General features: G+C 49.5%; 1 pseudogene; it reads right to left on the bottom strand.

Moving 5' to 3' along the window:
- Positions 1-22,609, bottom strand: part of LOC137562633 (zinc finger protein 585A-like) — a 177,709-nt pseudogene that overhangs the window by 100,458 nt on the left and 54,642 nt on the right.

Below are 22,609 nucleotides of genomic sequence, written 5' to 3'. Positions count from 1 at the left end.
GTGTAGACCTTACATGTTGTCAGGAAGGAATTTTTCCATTGTAAGGTTAATTGGTCCAAGCTTGTACAGGTATTTGCCTTCTCCTGGATCAACTGGGATATTTATTTATTATTTATTGTATGTATAAAGCGCCAACATATTATGCAGCGCTGTGCAAGAGATATATGCAAGTCCAGTGATTTTTTTTTCCGATTGAACTTGATGGACAGATGTCTATTTTTTTTCCAACCAAACTAACTTTGTATGTGTGCACATGCATATAAAATGTTACAGTTTTTCACAAATATGGTCTAATAAAACAGCAAGTGCGTGCACAAATGTAAAATCTCTTGAGCTGAAGCAATAAAGCTCTCTGGTGTAGCCCAGACCTTACAGCGGCAGCTTAAATACTTCTTTCATGATAGGTTATCTTTTCTACTTCTTTCATGATAGATTATATCAGCACATTTGACACACACACACACACACACACACACACACACACACACACACACACACACACACACACACACACACACACACACACACACACACACACCTATGGACCTGTTCTATCTAATATTGATTGTGGGTGTCTGGTATCCTAGAATCCTCCAGAAGCTAGTGAAAGAAAAAGGTATAGAGAGAGAGAGGTCTGGACCTGCTATGTAGTGTAGTGCACAAGTCAATATGAAACAAAGGTAACATAAAAAGTGGGGTACTCACAAAATCAGGCTAGAGCCCTCAAACAAACAAGCACTTTCAGGTAAGTCATAAATGACCACCTAAAGATAAATTCACCACTGTCGTGGTATTTCTTAGGGTAAGGAGAAGGCAACAGAAAAGGATGATAAAAGGTTTAAAAACTGTAAAAAAAAGAGTAATTTATCTACTTATTTGTAACGACAGACTGATGCTAATCAGTAAAATAAAGAGATGCATTTATATACTTGACAGACATTGGGCTTGATTCACTAAGACAAATAGGATGCCTTATGCTACTTAACACGCCTTATCAGAGATAACGCTCCTTATCAAAGTTAACACACCTTATCAGAGGAGCATAGCGAGCACTATGAACTTATGCCTGCTAATTGGCAATGATGAGAACCCCAGTCATCCTGCCCTAACCCCCTGTGGGTTCATAGCACTCGCTATGCTACTCTGATAAGGCGTGTTAACTTTGATAAGGACTGTTATCTCTGGTAAGGTGTGTTAACTTGGATAAGGCATGCTATTTGTCTTAGTGAATCAAGCCCATACTGTCTTCACTGTTTCAGTAATGTCTTCCCTATTTCTAAAGTCAACAAAAAGTGTATGGAAACAAGTCAGTAGAGAATAGGAGCATCTGTCCCAGCCTTGCAGACTTGTCTGCAGACAACTCTACTATTGACATAAGTGATCAGGACAACACCTTTGAAATGGACCATCTAGTGGGCCATGTGCATGAATAAACTTCTATTTCACTGATTGGTGTCTCTCATTTGAGGTAAGTTAATCTCTTTTTATTAAACTGTTTTAAAATGTTTAACATTCTTTTAGAGCACCTCCTGCCTACCCTAAAGTACCTAATATCAAACTCATAAATATAACTTAGATTTCCTTTAAAAACACACATTAAAGAAAGAAAAACACCACAACCAAAAGAGAACAAAAATGCAATTAGAACAAGATTGCAGCTAAGGAAATCAGAAAGGACATAGTTACCTTGCAGGACGTAGTATTGGACTCCTTATTCCTGTTGTCTCTCTGTGATCTTTCTACCTGAGTGACTGATGTTTGGCCCTTCTTATAGTCACATCTCCTCCATTCACTAGTATGAGGTGTATTTTGATTGGATAAAAAGGGTTCATTGTTATCAACAACGGGTTTATTTATAGTAGTATTAAAGGACAGTTTCTAGACCTCTTTATATCAACCCAACCCTACCAGACAGGTGATAACTTCATTAGCATTCCACAAAAGAAACTAATGGCCCGTACACACGCCGGACTGGAGCCAACGGGACTGGCGGATCGCTCTGAAACAGCCGTATCAGTCCGCCGACAGTGCGTACACACGCCGGACTGTCGTTGGCACGCCCACCCAGTGGGAGGTAAGGACGGACCCGTCGTTGCCTCCAGTCCGGCGTGGGTACGGGCCTTAAAGGCAAATGAATGGAGCTGATCAAAGCTTGGAGATTTTTCACTAACATAACAACAGATGTAATGACAATGCATAGGTCTGTAGAGGATGGGCAGTTTCTCTGTTCTCCACATGTGGAATAATATGTTTAGTACTAAATTCACAGAAGTGGAAAAGCACTTTCCCCAAAATATTATCTTACTAAGAATCTTACATGAGTATGTGCATCTTAAATGGTATATTTATTTGTATTCACTTTCTAAAATAAATACAAAAAACAGTTATTAGTTCTCATGCATTCACCTTAGAAGAGAATTGCTGCTGATGGGACACTGAATTGTAAGAACCAGACTGATGTGGATATAACTACAAATGCAAGTGATAATACAATGCATGTTGTTTTGCCTGGAATATCCATGCAGCTTTTTTTAAGGTTATTCTTGCATTTAAATCAGTTTTTATTTCATACTACTATAAGAAGTGTCATTATGAAGTAGTTAGATAACTTATCAGGCTATTAAACTGCTCTTTTTTTAATGAATTACGATTCAAAATAGTAAATCATACAAGTCTTAAAAAACTAGATTTAACCACTGGAACAAGAAACTGTACACTTTTTTTCAGACACATTTTTTTGGCATAGGATCCTGAAAATGTCTCCCTATTAGGTATTATAAGAAGCAAGTTTGTTATCTGAAAGAATTGTAAGATATAAAAGTATAGTATAAAATAACATTGATTGTTAAACTCTGCTGCCAGTCTGCATGTAACTAACTATGTGTGCAGAGTGTCTGCTGATTTGGGATTTTTTTTTTTTATAAAACAGAGACTTGCAACAACTCACGGTAGCATTTAGCATGAATTGAGATAAATAGGCTGAGAAGAAAACCACACTCTGTGGGAAATACCTGAAATCAATTGCATTTCTATGTAGTAGAACCTCACCTACCTCAAACAAACAATGCAAATTAGATTAAAAGTCCACAAGGGATATTGATCACAAGTGTCTGAGACAAAATATTGGTAGTCCATGCAGAACTGTATCAGAAATCTAAGAAATCACTAGATCGTGCAGTTTCCTTCTTAAACTGTGGTAAAAAAGTAGTTTAGAAGGTTTCTTAGACAAGGGGCTTGATTCACAAAGCGGTGCTAACCTACTTAGCACGTCTAAAGTCTTTAGACGTGCTAACCAGGGTGCTAAGTAGGTTAGCACCGGATTTCTCAATTGAGAAAACCGGTGCTAACCTACTTAGCACCCTGGTTAGCGCACCTAAAGACTTTAGACGTGCTAAGTAGGTTAGCACTACTTTGTGAATCAAGCCCCTGGTGTCTCTTCAGTTTATATAGCCACTCCCAGTATAGGTAGCCCAAGGTGTCCTTCCACCAATCCTCCCATATAGGGCATTGGTGTCAGTGGGTAAGTGGGTGTATCCAGCTTCTTGAAATCTCCCTATCACCAACACTCACAGACCTGCAGATCAGCCACAATACAAAATGATGAGAGCAGCACAAAGTAACCACGTGGCACATTTCAAATGCAGGAAAATTAGCAATGACCTCACTTCCACAACTGCAGTGGTCACTGCGACGCTCTTTCCTCTGTTTACATTACCGATGATCTGAGGTCTGTGTATGAATGATTGGGAGGCAGCAACAGCCATACAAGTAACAGACAGGGAAGCCCTGGCAGCACCAGAGGCGCCTGCTGTGGGTGTGGCCCAAATCGTCTGCTTGGTTTGCCTAAGCCAAGCAGTGCTCCTGTACCTCACCACCCAGATACCAAGCAGGGCATCTTTGGCAGCATGGGAGGCCTCTGCTGTGGCACACATAGCACTTCATCACCACCCTGCTGCTGCACAAATTCCAGGCTGTGGTAATTATTATTCCTCCTCTGAATCGTAGCAACTCGGAAGGAGAAGTAATTTGGGATGCGGTGATTGCCAGATTTCTGTATCACCCTTGCATAATAACATTATGTCTATGGTGGTGCCCAGGTAAGGTGCAGTGCGGGCGCCAAAATGACCTTCTTCACCTGCTGTGGGTGAGCACCTGCTTGATTCTCGTGGGCCAAGCAGCGCCCCTGTACCACCACACCCAGATATACCAGTGAAAAAACAGAAAACTGGAGCTATCACAATTATTCAATCACAAGAATGTACAGGAAGACTGGCACAAGGGTTTGGGTCGCACCCCCTTCCTCAGATGCTCAGTCTTCTGTCCCAAAACACTTTTGTACACTCTGTTAATTGAATATATGGGATAAACCAGTTTGGTAAGCCCTGTTTTGGTGTATTTTTTAATTGCTTTGGCAATCCGTCTAAAGGCCCACGTCATAGAATAACAATGCAAACAATATTTCCAGCAAAGCAAAATACAAAAGAAATGTCAGGTTTTATTAAATTAAACTTAAAACACATTAACACATTAATCAATGAGCAGATAAAATCACATGCATGCAGACTATTGTAACTCCCCCCACCATTAGTTACAAAGACGAAAACAAATCAACTTTAAAATGACATCATTTTCTTAAACCACACACCTCTGTGCACATATAGAAATCATAGATAATCACATTCAATGAATGCAAAGTAACCGATTGTAAGATACATTTACAGACCATAAACTTAACCTCCTGGGTGAGATGCCTGACTCTGTGCAGGGCAAGAAAAATGGGCTGAAAGTGGTATAGCCGACAGTGCCAGGTATACCATCCAGAAGCCCTCCTCTACCCTTGTTTGTCCTCCTTTGCCCACCCCCATTTATCCTCCACTAACCCCCCCCCCCCCCCACTCCCATGTGTCCTCCTGTGTACTATGAGAAGCAGCAGCATGGCTCACTCACCTAATCAATGGCTCCTCCAGCTGCAATCACAGACCTCTCCTTTCCTTCACTGCTCCTCTAGTGCCGACTTCACAGCAGATTGCAGCTGGAGCTGTTGATTAGGTGAGCCATGCTGCTGCTTTGCATAGTACACCTTAAAGCAGTAGGATCAGCCATACTATGCCAGGGAAAAACACATATATCAGTAGATAAATACTTGATCTACTTACATAACACATGTATTATACTGTCCACGTTTTGATTTCAGTGAATGTTATATAGTAAATGACGAGATTTCTGTTCCTGGTGGGGGCCATGTCTTTTGCCCACAGTTAAGGCTAACTCGTGATGTCATTTCTGCCCTTTACTTTTTTCTTTTCTCCTCCAATCGTGGAGTCACCTCAGCCTTGCTTGTAAACACAAGTGAGTAGGGGATTAGGTTTCAGATAAGCAGCTGGCAGGGAAATAAAGGGAATAGGAGGAATACATTATAGATAAAAAGAACCCCCAGCATGCAATTCTTTGGCACGACCACTAAAGGGCCAGTGTTCCTTAAGTATGTGATAACTCCAAATCATAACAGCAGAAAAAGTTTTGAAAGTTTTGAATGCAGGAATAGCATCTTTATCACTTAATACACTCAGACCAGTTGCTGTTGAAATTTGATTTTTATGGTGACGATACCGCTTTAAGGGGGAGGGAGTGAAAGGACAAATGGGGGGTAGCAGATGATAAACAAGGGAGCAGAGGAGGACACACAGGGAAGAGGAGGACACATGGGAGACAGAAGGGGACACACTGGAGACAGAAGGGGACAGAAGGGGTTATGAAAATAAATTGGATCACTTCATGCACAGAAATGCACCAGAAACTGAATGCCAGGGAGGTTAAAGGACCACTATCGCAAAAAAAAAGTAAGTACACATGCTTATTAGAAGTACAATAGCTGTCGCTAACAGTAGGTAATATAAATCTGACAGACCTGACAGGTTTTGAACTATTTCATCTCCTCATGTGGGATTCTCACTATCTCTTTTATTCTTTACAAAAGCAATTGCTAGAGAGGAGATACGCATAGATGCTGACCAGCCTCCCTACCTGAGCACCTGCCATCCAGTTAGTGCTTTTGAAAAACATAAGATTCCCCTATGAGGAGAAGGATCCTCTATCAGATCTGTTAGATTTTTTACAAACTACTGCAAGTAACAGTGACAGGAAAAAAATATTTTTAAAGGTATTTTACACTTTGAAAAATGCACATTTTATAAATATGCATACACATGGGTTTCATTTTTTTATGATAAAGGTCATTTAATAGTAAATAAAACACTGATTACATGGATATCCTTAGCCGGCGGTCATTGCTTCATTGTGATGCGCAAGCCCCTTCACTGCGGCAAGGTAATGATCACGAAGGGGGATGGGCACATGTACACGCACCAGAAAAATTAGTGTAGCAGCCGCTGCTAGCAGCGGCCTTAAAAATTCAGGAATCCGCCTAGAGTCCTGGACCCTGTTGGTGGTGGCGGAGAAGGCAGTCAAGCAGCCTGCAGGCAGAGATGCTGTGTGTGGGGACTGACTTAGTCTTCGGTCTTGCAGTAGCCCTCCGTGATCCATGCCTCATTCATTTTGATAAAGGTCAGGTACTGAACACTGTCGTGACTTAGGTGACTTCTCTTCTCAGTAACTATGCCTCCAGCTGCACTGAAGGTCCTTTCTGACAGGACGCTTGCGGCAGGGCAAGAGTGAAGTTGGATGGCAAATTGGGACAGCTCTGGCCACAGGTCAAGCCTGCGCAACTAGTAGTCCAAGGGTTCATCGTCGCTTTTCGCAGAGTCTACATCCACACTCAAGGCCAGGTAGTCGGCTACATGCGCTCCAGGTGTTGGTGGAGGGTGGATCCGGAAGGATTATGGCGAGGAGTTGGACTAAAGAACGTCCGCATGTCCGACATCACCCTGAGATCGCTGGAGCGTCCTGTCCTTGCCTGCGTGGACTTGGGAGGAGGAGGGTTACTGCCAGTGGTACCTTGATTGCATTTTGCAGCCACATCACCCTTAAATGCATTGTAAAGCATCATCGACAGCTTGTTCTGCAAGTGCTGCATCCTTTCCGCCTTCTGTTAAGTTGCTAACAGGTCCGCCACTTTGTGCCTGTACCAAGGGTCTAGTAGCGTGGCCACCCAGTACAGGTCATTCGTCTTGAGTTTTTTGATACGGGGGTCCCTCAACAGGCTGGACAACATGAAAGAGGACATCTGCACAAAGCTGGATGCAGAAGTACTTTCCATCTCCTCTTGCTCTTCCTCAGTGACGGGACGCAACTCCTCTTCCTCCCCTCAGCCACGAACAATACCACGGTAATGTGGAGCAGCAGAAGCCCCCTGTGATGGCTGCCGCGGTTGTTCTCCTTCCGCCACCTCTTCCTCCTCCACAGAAACACCTTCCTCATCATCACCATCATCAGAGTCTAACTCCTCTCCTTCCCCACACGACTCCTCTTCTTCCTCCTCCTGCCCCCCTCTGTGCTGCTGCCGGTGTTGTGGAAACATCGGGTTCGGGTGTAGTGCTTTTTATTACCCGCCCGGATCCGGGTACCCAGATATCCAGATCCGGATATCCGGATCCGACCTTGCGGATATCAGGATCCGATCCGGATATCCGACCAAATTACCCGCGGGTACCCGACCTATTCGGGTATCCGGATAGAGAACCCGGAAGTGCCCTTTAAATAGGTTTAAAATGGTTTTTAGGGTAAATGATGCATGTAGTATCATGATTTTTTAAAGGGAAATACTAATTAATTATTTGGTGGACATAAAATGAAAAAAAAAAAAAAGCTGTCAATCAACATCAGGACTAGCTTCCAGACAGCGGTCGTGCAGCCCACATTGTGTCCAAAGTCCAATCGCACAACTGGGACATGGCAGTTTTCAGCTCCGACATCACCAAAAAATTAAAGCTATTGTAGTGGGCTAGTTGCGTGATAGCTGGTGGCAGGCTATTGTATTTGTAGTGGCGTAATAGGTGGTGGCAGCAGACTATGCAGTTTAGTGTGGACCCTGGTGTTGGTGGGTACCACAGACAAGAGCAGCAGGAGCAGCAGGATAAGTAGGTTGATGCAGCTGTTGGAATGGCATAGTAGCTGGTGGCAGCAGAAGAAATAGATTTGTGGACCCTGGTGTTGGTGGGTACCACAGACAGGAGCAGCAGGATGAGTAGATCGATGCAGCTGTTGGAGTGGCGTAGTAGCTGGTGGCAGCAGAATAATTAGTTTTGTGGACCCTGGTGTTGGTGGGTACCACAGACAGGAGCAGCAAGAGCAGCAGGATGAATAGGTCGATGCAGCTGTTGGAATGGCGTAGTAGCTGGTGGCAGCAGAATAAATAGTTTTGTGGACCCTGATGTTGGTGGGTACCACAGACAGGAGCAGCAGGATGAGTAGGTCGATGCAGCTGTTGGAGTGGCGTAGTAGCTGGTGGCAGCAGAAGAAATAGTTGTGTGGACCGTGGTGTTGGTGGGTACCACAGACAGGAGCAGCAGGATGAATAGGTCGATGCAGCTGTTGGAGTGGCGTAGTAGCTGGTGGCAGCAGAAGAACTAGTTGTGTGGACCCTGGTGTCAGCGGTGGGTACCACAGACAGGAGCAGCAGGATGAGTCGGTCGATGCAGCTGTTGGTGTGGCGTAGTAGCTGGTGGCAGCAGAAGAAATAGATGTGTGGACCCTGGTGTTGGTGGGTACCACAGACAGGAGCAGCAGGAGCAGCAGGATGAGTAGGTCGATGCAGCTGTTGGAGTGGCGTAGTAGCTGGTGGCAGCAGAATAAATAGATGTGTGGACCCTGGTGTTGGTGGGTACCACAGACAGGAGCAGCAGGAGCAGCAGGATGAGTAGGTCGATGCAGCTGTTGGAGTGGTGTAGTAGCTGGTGGCGGCAGAAGAAATAGTTTTGTAGACCCTGGTTTTGGTGGGTACCACAGACAGGAGCAGCAGGATGAGTAGGTTGATGCAGCTGTTGGAGTGGCGTAGTAGCTGGTGGCAGCAGAAGAAATAGTTTTGTGGACCCTGGTGTTGGTGGGTACCACAGACAGGAGCAGCAGGAGCAGCAGGATGAGTAGGTCGATGCAGCTGTTAGAGTGGCGTAGTAGCTGGTGGCAGCAGAAGAAATAGTTTTGTGGACCCTGGTGTTGGTGGGTACCACAGACAAGAGCAGCAGGAGCAGCAGGATGAGTAGGTCGATGCAGCTGTTGGAGTGGCGTAGTAGCTGGAGGCAGCAGAATAAATAGATGTGTGGACCCTGGTGTTGGTGGGTACCACAGACAGGAGCAGCAGGAGCAGCAGGATGAGTAGGCAGATGCAGCTGTTGGAGTGGCGTAGTAGCTGGTGGCAGCAGAATAAATAGATGTGTGGACCCTGGTGTTGGTGGGTACCACAGACAGGAGCAGCAGGAGCAGCAGGATGAGTAGGTTGATGCAGCTGTTGGAGTGGCGTAGTAGCTGGTGGCAGCAGAAGAAATAGTTTTGTGGACCCTGGTGTTGGTGGGTACCACAGACAGGAGCAGCAGGAGCAGCAGGATGAGTAGGTCGATGCAGCTGTTGGAGTGGCGTAGTAGCTGGGGGCAGCAGAAGAAATAGATGTGTGGACCCTGGTGTTGGTGGGTACCACAGACAGGAGCAGCAGGATGAGTAGGTTGATGCAGCTGTTGGAGTGGCGTAGTAGCTGGTGGCAGCAGAAGAAATAGTTTTGTGGACCCTGGTGTTGGTGGGTACCACAGACAGGAGCAGCAGGAGCAGCAGGATGAGTAGGTCGATGCAGCTGTTGGAGTGGCGTAGTAGCTGGTGGCAGCAGAAGAAATAGTTTTGTGGACCCTGGTGTTGGTGGGTACCACAGACAGAAGCAGCAGGAGCAGCAGGATGAGTAGGTTGATGCAGCTGTTGGAGTGGCATAGCAGCTGGTGGCAGCAGAAGAAATAGTTGTGTGGACCCTGGTGTTGGTGGGTACCCCAGACAGGAGCAGCAGGAGCAGCAGGATGAGTAGGCCGATGCAGCTGTTGGAGTGGCGTAGTAGCTGGTGGCAGCAGAATAAATAGATATGTGGACCCTGGTGTTGGTGAGTACCACAGACAGGAGCAGCAGGATGAGTAGGTTGATGCAGCCTCCCCCCCCACAACTCGGACAGCACAGACACATCCCAAAAAAATTACACATTAATAGTGTTTAGATTATATTTCACCATGGCACTTGTAGGTACCACGGCAAGTTCAAAAATTAGAAGAGTTTCCAGTCAGGAAGCGGTCGTACTGCCGCAGTTGGGGCCTCCCCACAACTCGGACAGCACAGACACATCCCCAAAAAATTACACATTAATAGTGTTTACCATGGCACTTAGTGTGTTGGTAGTGTACCAGAGCTGTCAAAAAATTTTGAAGCAGGCTTATGCGGAGCCTGGAGGTTGTGGTGGTAAAGGGTGGTAGTAAGGCAGGCATAGTGCGATTTCCAGTCGCTTCATTTCCCCCTCTTGCCAACAACAGGGGCCAGGAATTCACCGACCACCCAAGCCTGATTTATTTTAAGAAACGTCAGTCTGTCCACAGACTGGGTGGACAGATGAGAACACTTCTCTGTTACCACACCACCGGCCGCGCTGAAGCACCTTTCGGACAGCACGCTTTAAGGGGGGCAAGCAAGGACTTCCAGGGCGCACTGCGCCAGCTCACTCCAAATTTCCAGGTGCTGGACCCAATAATGAAAGGGGTCCACAGTGGTGTCGCTGTCAAGGCCGCTGTAGGACCCCATATAGTCTGCCATCATCCGGGTCAGGCGCTGGTTCTGGCTTTGAGAGCCAAATGCTGTTGCTGCATGCACCTCCCCACTCCGCAGCTGTACCGGCGTGGCATACAGCTCCTTTGTGAATGACAGCAGGTTTGATTGGCGCCTGCTGCTGATGGACGCAGGCACCTGCTGCTGTGCTGCCTGGACTGTGACAGTAGGGGGGGAAGTCTGGGGGAAGGCTTCCTCCAAGCGCCGAACCAGGGACCGCTGAAACTCCCTCATTTGGAGCTCAGGGTCTCCTCCTGCTGCAGGCAGGAACTGATGCAGCTTCCCCTTCAACCGTGTGTCCAGCATCAGGGTGATCCACATGTCCTCCCGACCACGCATCTCTTTGACCCTTGGGTCCCTGAGCAGGCACTGCAACATGTGCGCTGCCATGGGGAAGAGGGCTGCTATATCTGCTGGCACATTATCTTCATAAGTGCTGTCCTCCTTTTCTTCCTCAAACTCCCCCTGCTCTCTCCACCCCCGCACCACTGCAGCTGCACTCGGCAGTGCCTCCTGATCCTCACGGTCAGGGACCTCCAACTCCTCCAACTCCAAGTCCTCAACCTCCTCCTCCTGCTGCACAGAGGTGGACTGCGCAGGTGCCTGCTGCTCCTGCTGGATGAAGTCTCTCTCTCCCACTTGAATCAGACCATCCAGGGCCTTGTGCAGCATGCACACCATGGTCACCCACTGACAAACTGACGCCCGGTCCCGGCTGATCAAGTCGGTGGCCTCCAGGAAGGGTGCCAGGACCATGCACACCAGCTACATTTTTCTCCATTCAGCAATCCGTATCATTTCCGGGAGGTGGCTGCTGGTGCTGCTCCTGTACATGGTGGTGGCATCGGCGGTGGCTATGGCCAAGTAATGGTTGACAGCCTGCCTCTGCTCAACCAGACGTTCCAACATGGCCAGGGTGGAATTCCACCGTGTTGGAACGTCAATAATCAGACGGTGCCGTGGCAGGTTCAGCTCCAGCTGCACAGCTTCCAGGGCCGATGAGGCACCGCCCGAGCGGCGGAAATAACCCACCGTTTTGCAAGCAGCTTTTAAAAGTGGCTCCATCCCCTGGTAGGTGCTCAAAAATTTCTGAACCACCAGGTTCAGGACGTGGGCCAGACAGGGGATGTGGGTGAGGTCTCCCCGGCGGATGGCAGCGACAAGGTTGGCCCCATTATCGGACACCACCTCTCCGACTCTGAGGCCTCTGGGGGTCAGCCAATGCCTCTCCTGCTCCTTGAGTTTGTCCAGGACGTGCTCTGCAGTCAGGCTTTGCTTGCCCAGGCTGACCATCTCCAGCAGTGCTTGGCAGTGGCGGGCCTTCACACTGCTGCTGCTGAGGCAGGGGCGTTTGGTGGCGGAGGGTGTGCCGGAGGGTGGAACTGGAGCAGAGGCACTTGCTGCACTTCCCCTGACCCTACTGCGGGGTGGCACCACCCACTGGCTTGATGATGCTGCTGTCCCCTCCTCACCCACTTCCACCAAACTGACCCAGTGTGCGGTGAAGGACAAATAGCGGCCTGTCCCGAACCGGCTGCTCCACGAGTCCATAGTCACATGGACCCGCTCACCCACCGATTGATCAAGCCCACGTTCCACATTGGCCTTTGCGAAGCGGTGTAGTGCTGGCATGGCCGTCCGTGAGAAATAGTGCCGGGTGGGGACAGGCCAATCCGGCGCTGCGCACTGCAGGAGTGCACGCATGTCGCTCCCCTCCTGCACAAAGGAGTACGGGAGGAGCTGGGAGGCCATGGCCCGTGTAAGCAGGCCGTTGAGCAGGCGGATCCGACGGCTGCTGGGAGGCTGAGCCCTGATAGCAAACGCCTCGGTCAGCAGGGTCTGGTGTCGCTTCTGGCTTGCACGGGAAGCCGAGGAGGGAGCAGAGGAGACCACTGAGGACTGGCTGCCTGAACAGGCCTCAGTGTCGGTAGGAGTGGAAAAGGGGGTTCCGGTGGTGGTTTGGGGTGGAACACTGACAGTGGCAGCTTCATTTAGCCTCAAGAACTCCTCATGCTCCTTGTGATGTTTACCAGCCAGATGTTTTATTAAGCTGGAGGTGCCATAGGTGGCGGGGGTGCTACCTCTGCTCAACTTCACCAGGCACCCCTTACAGGTGACAAACTTGCTGTCCAGTGACGGCAGATTAAAATAATTGCAGATAGGGGATAAAAATTTCCCCTTACGCCCTGCTGCTGTTACTTTTGTTGCTGCGGGGGTTGGGGCCTGGGGTTGAGTGGTGCGGCTGGTGGTAGCGGAAGAAGATAAAGCAGCAGGCTGTTGCTCACTGCTGCTCCTACCAATTTCAGAGATCATGATTCTCCGTGTCAGACCCACCGACGTATCCTCCTCCTCAGACTCAGAGGAGCTAACATGCCCCTCCTGTGGTTGGTGGTAGTCTCTGTCCTTCGCTTCATTATCATAATCATCACCAGACTCCCCCTCCTCAAACAACTGATGGGATGTTGTGGACCCCAACTCCTCTTCTGCTGAGTCTGACACATCGGGCAAGGAGTAGGACCCCTCTCCAACAACCACCGTCACCATCTGTGACTCAGCCATAAATCCCATTTGGGAAAGAATATCCCCCTCAACCTCTGAGGTTACAGGCCTGATTGTGCTTGTGGGGTCTGGACTAAACAACTCAGCAGCACTTGAGGGTAGGCTGCCTGCTGGGGTCGACATGACAGACGACGAGTCCCCATGCGCTGCTGCTGGGCGGCTGCTGCTGCTCTTGCGATCAGGAGTGGTGGTGGGGGTGGAGCTCTTTGTTGCAGAGCTGCTGGTGCCCTGCTCATCCAACATTAGCTGCATCACAGGCTCGGCGTCTTTCTCCTCCAATTTGCGCCGCCTACCCTGCTTAAAAATTGACGCTACGCGCTGCTGCGCCGCTACGCGCTGCTGCGCCACTACAGCGTGACTCCCCCTATCAGCTTGGCGCCCAGTGCGTCCACGGCCAGTGGCTACCGGCTGAATGGGCAGTATGGCAGAACTGCTGGCGGTGACGGTGCTAGCAATATTCCCTCTATTTTTGCCTTTGATGGCCTTCCCCCAGCTGCCAGTGCCAGCAGACATACTGCACGCAGGGCCGCCATCAGAAATTTTGGGGCCCCTCACAAATCATCAGTCCGGGCCCCCCCCCCCAAACTGAGAAATGTGCGTAGCCATTACATGTTGGCAGAGCTAGTTGGAGGCTTACTGTCCACAAATTAATCACGAATAACCACGGTGGATACTCGTGATTCAAGTTAGCTCTAATTGCCACAGCTGAGCGGCTAGATGCGGCGGGGTTAATTACCCAGAATGCCGCTCTCCGCCCAGCGTTTCAACGAGGTGCAAGTGTCCGAATGGACGCGTTGCAAGCCTCGATATCGAGCACTTCCTCCTTCAAGCCGGAAGGAGGAAGTGCTCCATCATTTTTTTAGAACTTCCCAGTTTTATTTTCTGTTTAAAAAAGCTAAAAAAGTAGGTTTAATGCTATTGTCTCATATGGTAATGATTCAGTTTTTCCCATAGTCTCGCAGTTAGCAATCATGTGACCCCCAACAAGACAAATTCAGCAATCATGAGGCCCCCAACAAACCATGAGGCCCCCAACAAGACAAATTCAGCAATCATGAGGCCCCCAACAAGACAAATTCAGCAATCATGAGGCCCCCAACAAGACAAATTCAGCAATCATGAGGCCCCCAACAAGACAAATTCAGCAATCGTGAGACCCCCAACAAGACAAATTCAGCAATCATGAGGCCCCAACAAATCATGAGGCCCCCAACAAATCATGAGGCCCCCAACAAGACAAATTCAGCAATCTTGAGGCTCCCAACAAATCATGAGGCCCCCAACAAGTAAAAATTCAATCATTAGGCCCCCAACAAGACAAATTCAGCAGTCATGAGGCACATAAATAGACAGCATTTCACATAAATAGGCAGAATGCCCCCTTATTATGGTAGACACCTCTCACCTGGATTCTGACAGGGACCCACAGGTTAGGTAGTGAGTGACATGGAGCCCTTTTAGGTAGTGAGTGAGTGACAGGGAGCCCCTTTAGGGAGTGAGTGAGTGACAGGGAACCCCTTTAGGGAGTGAGTGAGTGACAGGGAGCCCCTTTAGGGAGTGAGTGAGTGACAGGGAGCCCCTTTAGGGAGTGAGTGAGTGAGTGAGTGACAGGGAGCCCCTTTAGGGAGTGAGTGAGTGACAGGGAGCCCCTTTAGGGAGTGAGTGAGTGACAGTGAGGCCCTTTAGGCAGTGAGTGAGTGACAGGGAGCCCCTTTAGGGAGTGAGTGAGTGAGTGACAGGGAGCCCCTTTAGGCAGTGAGTGAGTGCCAGGGATCCCCTTTAGCTAGTGAGTGAGTGCCAGGGAGCCCCTTTAGCTAGTGAGTGAGTGACAGGGAGCCCCTTTAGCTAGTGAGTGAGTGACAGGGAGCCCTTTTAGCTAGTGAGTGAGTGACAGGGAGGCCCTTTAGCTAGTGAGTGAGTGACAGGGAGGCCCTTTAGGGAGTGAGTGAGTGACAATGAGGCCCTTTAGGTAGTGAGTGAGTGCCAGGGAGCCCCTTTAGCTAGTGAGTGAGTGACAGGGAGCCCCTTTAGCTAGTGAGTGAGTGACAGGGAGGCCCTTTAGGGAGTGAGTGAGTGACAGGGAGCCCCTTTAGCTAGTGAGTGAGTGACAGGGAGCCCCTGTAGCTAGTGAGTGAGTGACAGGGAGGCCCTTTAGCTAGTGAGTGAGTGACAGGGAGCCCCCCCAGCCGCCGCCGCTGCTTCCCCTACCTTGCCAGGCTGCCAGCAGCGTCAGACCTCAAGATCAGCGGCGACCCGACCAGTAAGAGCGGGCGCTGGACGCACCCGCTCTATATGCGGAAGTGACGTCACTTCCGCATATCAGTGTGGGCGCTGGGTCCTAGCGCCCGCACTACTGTCGCCGCCTGATCGGGGTCTGATGGGCGGCGGAGGCGGCGGCGGCTAGAGGGAGGGAGCAGCGGCCAGGGGAGGTTGAGCAGTGGCTGGGCGGCACCCGCCAGGGCCGCGGCGGGGATGGGGCCCCCCTGCAGGCCCGGGGCCCGTGACGGGAGTCACGGATGTCCCCCCCTGATGGCGGGCCTGACTGCACGTATGATGGATGTGGGGTACTTTATTGAAATTGGGGGGTGATAAATACAGACAGAGCACAGTAGAACACAGTGTGCACACTAACAGACGGTCTGTCACACTGACACTCAAGATCAAGAAGACACAGCAGAAATTCAGTAGTCACTCACACACAGACAGTACTAGTCTAACACAACTAGCACTGACTGCAGTACTTAAAGAGACACTGAAGCGAGACTAAATCTCGCTTCAGCTCTCATATATAGCAGGGGCACGTGTGCCCCTGCTAAAACGCCGCTATCCCGCAACTAAACGAGGGTCCCTGACCCCCCAACCCACCCCCCGCAAACCTTGGTCGCAGACTTGGTCGTGATTTATGTCTTCCTGGAGGCAGGGCTAACGGCTGCAGCCCTGCCTCCAGTCGCGTCTATCAGACGCGCATCGCTGCGTCTCCCCCGCCCCTCTGTGAAGGAAGACTGAGAGGGGCGGGGGAGAGGCGTAGATACGTGCTGACAGACGCGCGTGGGGCAGGGCTGCGGCGGTTAGCCCTGCCCCAACCAGGAAACGCTCCCCCGCATTACGGAGGGGATTTGGGGGGACAGGGACCCCCGTTAAGCCGCGGGATAGCGGCGTTTTAGCAGGGGCACACGTGCCCCTGCTATAGATGAGGTCTGAAGCGAGATCTATTCTCGCTTCAGACTCTCTTTAACTACACAATATACAATTACACACTACACAGTAATCCTCCAACTGTGTAGCTAAGGCAGCACCAGCACTGGCCTATGTGCACAAACAGCAGCACACTAAGGTTAAAGAGAAATCGAGAGCCCAATATGGTGTAGTATGTCAAAATTGATTGGATAAATGAAACAGTGAGATGGTAATACTCACAAACACGGGTTACCACCTAGGTAACCACTCATTAGGCAGGTGAGGAGATTAGACCTGTCCTCACTCAGGATTAAGAAGTCGCTCTCTGTAGATAGGAAGAAAGGGGGTAGATCACCCCTCCACCTGGGGTGGACTCAAATATATTGGTAGGTGAACAGAGGCGCCAGAAGGATAAAAGTACATAACATTTTTTTAAAAATTGCTGGGAGGAAGTGGTGGACTCGCCTCCGTTAAAGCAGACACCAAGGACTGTAAATATATAGATATACACATTTATTGAAAATACCCCAAAGATGCAACGCGTTTCGCGGGCACAGCCCACTTCTTCAGGCAATAAGCATGGGATAAACAACAGCAATTCAGTTATAGCAAGCAGAGCACCTCTTTTTTATGTACTTTTATCCTTCTGGCGCCTCTGTTCACCTACCAATATAGCAGCACACTAAGACACAGATAGCGGAGCTGCTGCCTGCAAGCTGCAGCAGCAGAGACTGTCACAGCTCACACAGACAGCACAGACTGACACACTAACTAACTACAACAATATAAAACACTACTAGCTACACTACAATAGACAACAGTGTTATATACAGCAGGTGTTGGTGTTCAAAAACGCTGGATTTATCACTGGGATAATGCACTTGCTTAACAATACACACCGGACAAACTATCTCAGTGGCAGTCACAGCAAGGACGATTTTTTTCATCATGGCCCCCCTCCTTCTATACAGGAGGGACTGGCCAAGGTTCCCCTCTGTGATTGGTTGCTTGGTTGCCAGGGCTTCTGCTGGGAGCCCTCTGATTGGCTGAATGACATCATTCCCTTTAGTTACACTATCCGGATCCGGATAGTAGAACGGATATCCGTGGGTATCCGCAGGTATCCGGATTATGCAGCCAGAGATCCGGATAGAGATATCCGGATAGTGGCCCAGGTATCCGGATCCGATCCGGATACCGTAAAAATGGTTGAATACCCGGGTTAACCTGGGTACCCGGGATCCGGATGAGCAACCCTACCCACGACTCCTGCTGCCGTAACTCTTCTTGTTCACGCTCCTCCACAGCTGTATCCACCACTCTATGCACGGCACGCTCCAGGAAGTAGGCGTAGGGGATCAAGTCGCTGATGGTGCCCTCATCGCGACTCACCAGTTTGGTCACCTCCTCAAAGGGCTCCATGACCCTGCATGCATTTCGCATCAGTGTCCAGTTGTTGGGCCAGAACATCCCCATCCTCCCAGATTGTGTCCTTGTACTGTAATTATACAGGTACTGGGTGACGGCTTTTTCCTGGTCTAGCAGGCGAGAGAACATCAGCAGGGTGGAATTCCAGCGAGTCGGGCTATCGCAAATCAGGCGTCTCACCGGCAAGTTGATTCTACGCTGAATCTCCGCAAAGCGTGCCATGGCCTTCTAAGAGCGCCTGAAATGCCCACACAACTTCCTGGCCTGCTTCAGGACGTCCTCTAAGCCTGGGTACTTGGATACAAATCTTTGCACGACCAGATTAAGCACATGTGCCATGCAGGGTATGTGTGTCAGCTTTCCCAAATTCAACGCAGCAATTAGATTGCTGCCGTTGTCACACACCACGTTGCTGATCTCAAGGTTGTGCGGGGTCAGCCATTGCTCCACCTGTTTGTTAAAGGGAAGGTTCAGGGAAACCTTTAAAAAAATAAAAATCCATATCCACTTACTTGGGGCTTCCTCCAGCCCGTGGCAGGCAGGAGGTGCCCTCGCCGCCGCTCCAGAGGCTTCCGGTCGTCTTCGGTGGCCGACCCGACCTGCGCTCCAAGGACGGGCTCTTCTGCATCCCACGCGGGCGCGCTAACGTCATCGGAAGTCCTCCGGGCTGTACTGCGCAGGCGCAGAACTACTGCGCCTGCGCAGTACAGCCCGGAGGACGTCCGATGACGTCAGCGCGCCCGCGTGGGATGCAGAAGAGCCCGTCCTTGGAGCGCAGAAGAGCCCGACCTGGCAGCCGGCCTGGCCAGGTCGGGTCGGCCACCGAAGACGACCGGAAGCCTCTGGAGCGGCGGCGAGGGTATCTCCTGCCTGCCACGGGCTGGAGGAAGCCCCAGGTAAGTGGATATGGATTTTTTTGCCTGCGTCAAACTCAAATACCCCAGCTCGCCAATCAGCGCTCGCAGCGCCCGCCCCACCCGGCCCAGTTCCCGAGGGTAGGAGGGAGAGAGGCAGAAAGCTTCATCCACTCATGAGCCGGGGGGGCGGGTGCAGCAGTCACCGACAGACGCAGCCAGGCACTCACAGCCATCCATACACAGACGCCCACTAGCTCCCCCAGCCACGCCTACACAAAGGAGGGGGCAAGAGTGTAAAATGGATTGTGTGGGACTAAGAAGCCCAGCAAACCCTCAGAAGGGAGCAATAAGAGCGTCCAGATCAAGAGCCCTGTAAATACTATACTGGACCCATCCAAAAACTGAGTATAAGCATCAAAGAATATAGAAATATGTATAATATAATAAATCAATTACTGAATGATGAACAAATAGAATAGCAGTCAACAGTATATACGAGAGACCCACCATAGTAGGTAGTAGGTATATGCAGTGAGCTGGGTTCACTCAACACTACAGGTAGTTATGTGCAGTGATGAGGTGGGTTAAGTAAACACAACAGGTAGTAGGTATATGCAGTGAGCTGGGTTCACTCAACACAATAGGTAGTAGGTATATGCAGTGAGCTGGGTTCACTCAACACTACAGGTAGTTATGTGCAGTGATGAGGTGGGTTAAGTAAACACAACAGGTAGTAGGTATATGCAGTGAGCTGGGTTCACTCAACACAACAGGTAGTAGGTATATGCAGTGAGCTGGGTTCACTCAACACTACAGGTAGTTATGTGCAGTGATGAGGTGGGTTAAGTAAACACAACAGGTAGTAGGTATATGCAGTGAGCTGGGTTCACTCAACACTACAGGTAGTTATGTGCAGTGATGAGGTGGGTTAAGTAAACACATCAGGTAGTAGGTATATGCAGTGAGCTGGGTTCACTCAACACAAAGCTAGGTATATGCAGTGATGAGGTGGGTTAAGTAAACACAACAGGTACTGGGTATATGCAGTACTGGGTAGTACAATGTGCAGCTCCCTGTCACACACACAGGTAGTCAGTCACTGAATGTGCTGGGCTGCTGGCAGTGGCACACACACACTATCAATTAGCAAGGCTGTGCATGCAACAAAAGTGTCAGTTTGACACACAGTAAAAAACAAAGTACAGGATGAGCTCTGACAAGAGCTAGGGTGCTATAAAAGCAATAACAATCAGCCAGGAGCAAAGTAAGCAGCCAAGAACCTAACTAATCTGTCCCTAGAACAACAAGTCTGCAGCAGCTGTCCCTTTCCTCTCACTAGCAGGCACACGAGTGAGTGTAATGGCCGCCGGACCCTGCCTTATATAAGGGGGGGTGGGGCTCCAGGGCTTACTGTAGCCTGAATGGCTACAATGTGCCTGCTGACTGTGATGCAGAGGGTCAAAGTTGACCCTCATAGTGCATTATGGGGCGAATCGAACTTCCGTAAAAGTTCGCCTGGTGCAGGCGAACGCGAACCCCCAATGTTCGCCGGGAACCGTTCGCCGGCGAACTGTACGCTACATCTCTACTGCTTAGTTTGCTCCTGGCTGATTGTAATTGCTTTTATAGCACCCCAGCTCTTTTCAGAGCTCATCCTGTACTTTTTTTTTTTTACTGTGTGTCAAACTGACACTTTTGTTGCATGCACAGCCTTGCTAATTGATAGTGTGTGTGTGCCACTGCCAGCAGCCCAGCACATTCAGTGACTGACTACCTGTGTGTGTGACAGGGAGCTGCACATTGTACTACCCAGTACTGCATATACCCAGTACCTGTTGTGTTTACTTAACCCACCTCATCACTGCACATAACTACCTGTAGTGTTGAGTGAACCCAGCTCAATGCATATACCTACTACCTGTTGTGTTTACTTAACCCACCTCATCACTGCACATAACTACCTGTAGTGTTGAGTAAACCCAGCTCACTGCATATACCTACTACCTGTTGTGTTGAGTGAACCCAGCTCACTGCATATACCTACTACCTGTTGTGTTTACTTAACCCACCTCATCACTGCATATACCTAGCTTTGTGTTGAGTGAACCCAGCTCACTGCATATACCTACTACCTGTTGTGTTTACTTAACCCACCTCATCACTGCACATAACTACCTGTAGTGTTGAGTGAACCCAGCTCACTGCATATACCTACTACCTGTTGTGTTGAGTGAACCCAGCTCACTGCATCCTACTACCTGTTGTGTTGAGTGAACCCACCTCACTGCATCCTAGTACCTTTAATGTTCAGTGAACCCAGCTCACTGCATCCTACTACCTGTTGTGTTGAGTGAACCCAGCTCACTGCATATACCTAGCATCCCCCCGAGATGGACAAAATGGACAAACCAGGTAGAGGAAGAGGTAGAGGCAGACCCAGAGGAAGGCCACCAGACACCGGCAGGTCGGTGCGAGGTGGTGTTGCTGTGATTTCGTGTGGACCTGGCCCAAAATACAGTGCTCAGAAGAAGGCACGTGCCATCACTTCCCAAAATCGTGAGGAGGTGTCTGAGGAAAGTGCAGCTGGCCAGGAGGATTATGATGACGATTATACGGATACCACATATGTTCCCGGTAGAGGAGATGACCAGGGGGACAGTTCAGAGGAGGAGTCAGAGAGGACTAGGAGGAGACGACTCCATGATAGAAGCAGAGGGAGCTCGTCCTCAGAAACAGCTGGGGGCAGTGTCCGGCGCCATGTATCGCCAGCTATGGCCAGACAGCCAACATGCCCTTCAACGTCAGCTGCTGATGCCACCGAAGTGCCATCAGCCCAGGGGGGCTCAGCGGTTTGGAAATTTTTTAACGTGTGTGTCTCAGATCAGAGCAAAGCCATCTGTTGTCTCTGCCAGCAAAAATTGAGCCGTGGAAAAGCCAACTGTCACATAGGGACAAGTGCTTTACGAAGGCACCTGGAGAGAAGGCACAAACAGCTATGGCAAGAACACCTGAGGAAAAAGCAGCACCCCTCAAAAGACAAGCCATCACAGGGGGCTTCTGCTGCTCCACGTTCCCATGGTATTGTTCGTGGCTGGGGGGAAGGAAGAATGGATACACTTTTAAACAATTTAAAAATACAACCATCTAAACTTTCAAACAATTTAAAAATACAACCATCCAAACTTTCAAACAATTTAAAAATACAACCATCTAAACTATCAAACAATTTAAAAATACAACCATCTATCATTTTCAAAAAATTAAAAAAAAGGCAAAAAAAACTTGCCCTCCGTAAAACATTCTTGGCAAATGCTTTCGACTTGGTTTGTCTTCCGCTGGCTCAAGGCTCCATCTGACCACAGATGCCTGGTCTGCAAAGCACGGTCAGGGCAGCTACAGCATGGGTCTCAGCAGGCTCCCACTTTGGGCCCGGAAACCAACCTTCATTCCCCGCGGTGACAATGGCAGACTTGCCCTCCATAACGGATTCCCGTTAAAGGATTTAAAGTTGATTCATTACAATTAGGGCCGCAAAAGGTCCTCCTAAGTCCTGTATTGTTATTTTTGGTCACTACCTCGGGGCGGGCGTGCATGCCTGCCTGCCTCCCTCCTTGCCTGGATGTGTGGTGGTAGCCGTTGATCAGGCTCCAACTCCGGAACGCAATACAAGAGGGAGCTCGTCCTCAGAAACAGCTGGGGGCAGTGTCCGGCGCCATGTATCACCAGCTATGGCCAGACAGCCAACATGCCCTTCAACGCCAGCTGCTGATGCCACCGTAGCGCCATCAGCCCAGGGGGGCTCAGCAGTTTGGAAATTTTTTAACGTGTGTGTCTCAGATCGGAGC

This window comes from Hyperolius riggenbachi, chromosome 3 (assembly GCF_040937935.1).
Source record: "Hyperolius riggenbachi isolate aHypRig1 chromosome 3, aHypRig1.pri, whole genome shotgun sequence".
Classification (NCBI taxonomy): domain Eukaryota; kingdom Metazoa; phylum Chordata; class Amphibia; order Anura; family Hyperoliidae; genus Hyperolius; species Hyperolius riggenbachi.
Note: the sequence above shows the minus strand (reverse complement) of the source record. Positions and strands in the feature narration are given on the sequence as shown.